This window comes from Arachis hypogaea, chromosome 13 (genome assembly GCF_003086295.3).
Source record: "Arachis hypogaea cultivar Tifrunner chromosome 13, arahy.Tifrunner.gnm2.J5K5, whole genome shotgun sequence".
Taxonomy (NCBI): domain Eukaryota; kingdom Viridiplantae; phylum Streptophyta; class Magnoliopsida; order Fabales; family Fabaceae; genus Arachis; species Arachis hypogaea.
In genome coordinates this window covers 47,374,981-47,378,255 of record NC_092048.1, presented here as the reverse complement: position 1 = coordinate 47,378,255, position 3,275 = coordinate 47,374,981, and positions in this window count along the sequence as shown.

Here is a 3,275-nt window from a genome sequence, read left to right as displayed (position 1 = left end):
GAGAAAGCTCAAATTTCTCTAGATCACTCAGCTGGTGGATCTATACACATGAGAAAGACAATTAAAGAGGCTCAAGAGCTTATTGATACAGTTGCCAAAAATCAGCATCTGTACCTAAATAGTGAATCTTCCATGAAAGAAGAGGCTAAAACAGTAACTGCTGAACTCAGTCCTGCAGAACAAATTACTAAATTCAATAAGCAATTAGACTTTCTAACAAAACAGCTGGCCTAATTCAAGGAGATACTACAAGACACAAGAATGGCTAATATAAATATGGAGGTACAGTTGAAGCAAACAGAAAAACAGTTATCAAAATAAATAATAGAAGAGTGCCAAGCAGTTCAATTAAGAAGTGGGAAAACATTAAATACCTCACTTCAAGGCAGCAGGAAGCCAAGAAATGAACAAACTGCTATTCACAATCCCTCTGAGGACAGTAAGAGCCCAGAGAGGAATAACTCTGGCGTTCAGACGCCAGAAACAAGCAAGGATTTGGCGTCAAACGCCCAATGGAAGCTCAGTTCTGGCGTTCAAACGCTAGGAACAAGTAAGGAGTTGGCGTCCAACGCCACTCCAGCTTCTGACTCTGGCAATCAAATGCCAGTGAGGGATCAGACACACACAAGTGCTGATAACAACCCCTCTAAAAAGGCTTCTCCAACCACCTCTGTAGGAAGTAAACCTGCAGGAATTAAGGTTGAGGAATACAAAGCCAATATGCCTTATCCTCAAAAACTTCATAAAGAGGAGCAGGATAAGCAATTTGCTCGCTTTGCAGACTATCTTAGGACTCTTGAAATAAAGATTCCGTTTGCAGAGGCACTTGAGCAAATACCCTCTTATGCCAAGTTCATAAAAGAGATCTTGAGTCATAAGAAGGATTGGAGAGAAACTGAAAGAGTTCTCCTCACTGAAGAATGTAGTGCAGTCATTCTGAAAAGCTTCCCAGAAAAGCTTAAGGATCCCGGGAGCTTTCTGATACCATGCATATTAGAAGGTAATTGCACCAAGACAGCTTTATGTGATCTTGGAGCAAGCATCAATCTAATACCTGCATCCACTATCAGAAAGCTTGGTTTAACTGAAGAAGTCAAACCAACCCGGATATGTCTCCAACTTGCTGATGGCTCCATTAAATACCCATCAGGCGTGATTGAAGACATGATTGTCAGGGTTGGGCCATTCGCCTTTCCCACTGACTTTGTAGTGCTGGAAATGGAAGAGCATAAGAGTGCTACTCTCATTCTAGGAAGACCTTTCCTAGTAACTGGATGAACTCTCATTGATGTCCAAAAGGGGGAAGTAACCCTGAGGGTCAATGAGGATGAGTTCAAGTTAAATGCTGTCAAAGCCATGCAGCATCCAGACACACCCAAAGACTGCATGAAAGTTGATCTTATTGACTCTTTGGTAGAGGAGATCAACATGGCTGAGAGTCTCGAATCAGAGCTGGAAGACATCTTTAAAGATGTTCAGCCTGATTTGGAGGATTCAAAAGAATTGAAAGAACTTCTGAAACTTCCTCAGGAAGAGGAAACACCTCCTAAACCTGAGCTCAAGCCATTACCACCATCCCTGAAATATGCATTTCTGGGAGAAGGTGATACTTTTCCAGTGATCATAAGCTCTGCTTTAAATCCACTGGAAGAGGAAGCACTAATTCAAGTGCTAAGGACACACAAGATAGCTCTTGGGTGGTCCATAAGTGATCTTAAGGGCATAAGCCCAGCTAGATGCATGCACAAAATCCTATTAGAGGATGATGCTAAGCCAGTGGTTCAACCACAGAGGCGGGTAAATCCAGCCATAAAGGAAGTGGTACAGAAGGAGGTCACCAAGTTACTAGAGGCCAGGATTATTTATCCTATTTCTAATAGCCCCTGGGTGAGCCCTATTCAAGTTGTCCCCAAAAAGGGAGGTATGACAGTGGTTCATAATGAAAAGAATGAACTGGTTCCTACAAGAACAGTTACAGGGTGGCGCATGTGTATTGACTACAGAAGGCTCAATACAGCCACCAGGAAGGATCATTTTCCTTTACCATTCATAGACCAGATGCTAGAGAGACTAGCCGGTCATGAATATTACTGCTTTTTGGATGGCTATTCAGGTTACAACCAAATTGCAGTAGATCCTCAGGACCAAGAGAAAACAGCATTCACATGTCCTTCTGGAGTATTTGCCTACAGAAGGATGCCTTTTGGTCTGTGTAATGCACCTGCAACCTTTCAGAGATGCATGCTCTCTATCTTTTCTGATATGGTAGAGAAATTTCTAAAAGTCTTCATGGATGACTTTTCAGTATTTGGAGACTCATTCAGCTCCTGCCTTAACCATTTAGCACTTGTTCTGAAAAGATGCCAAGAGACCAACCTAGTTTTAAACTGGGAAAAATGTCACTTTATGGTGACTGAAGGGATTGTCCTTGGGCATAAAATTTCAAACAAGGGAATAGAGGTGGATCGAGCTAAAGTTGAAGTAATTGAAAAATTACCACCACCTGCCAATGTTAAGGCAATCAGAAGCTTTCTGGGGCATGCAGGATTCTACAGGAGGCTTATAAAGGATTTTTCAAAAATTGCAAAACCCCTGAGCAATCTGCTAGCTACTGACATGCCATTTGTGTTTGACACAGAGTGTCTGCAAGCATTTGAGACTCTGAAAGCTAAGCTGGTCACAGCACCAGTTATTTCTGCACCAGACTGGACATCACCATTTGAACTAATATGTGATGCCAGTGATCACGCTATTGGTGCAGTACTGGGGCAGAGGCATGACAAGCTTCTGCATGTCATTTATTATGCTAGCCGTGTTTTAAATGATGCCCAAAAATATTACACAACCACAGAAAAAGAATTGCTTGCAGTGGTTTATGCCATTGACAAGTTTAGATCATACTTGGTAGGATCAAAAGTGATTGTGTATACTGACCATGTAGCTCTTAAATATCTACTCACAAAGCAGGATTCAAAACCCAGGCTCATAAGATGGGTGTTGCTTCTGCAAGAGTTTGATATAGAAATAAGAGACAGAAAAGGGACAGAGAACCAAGTGGCTGATCATCTGTTCCGAATAGAGCCAATAGAAGGGGCGCCCCCCCTCTTTTGAGATCTCTGAAACCTTTCCGGATGAGCATTTATTCGCCATTCAGGAAACACCATGGTTTGCAGACATTGCAAACTATAAAGCTGTAAGGTTCATACCCAAGGAGTACAGCAAGCAACAAAAGAAAAAATTAATTACTGATGTAAAGTACTACTTGTGGGATGAAC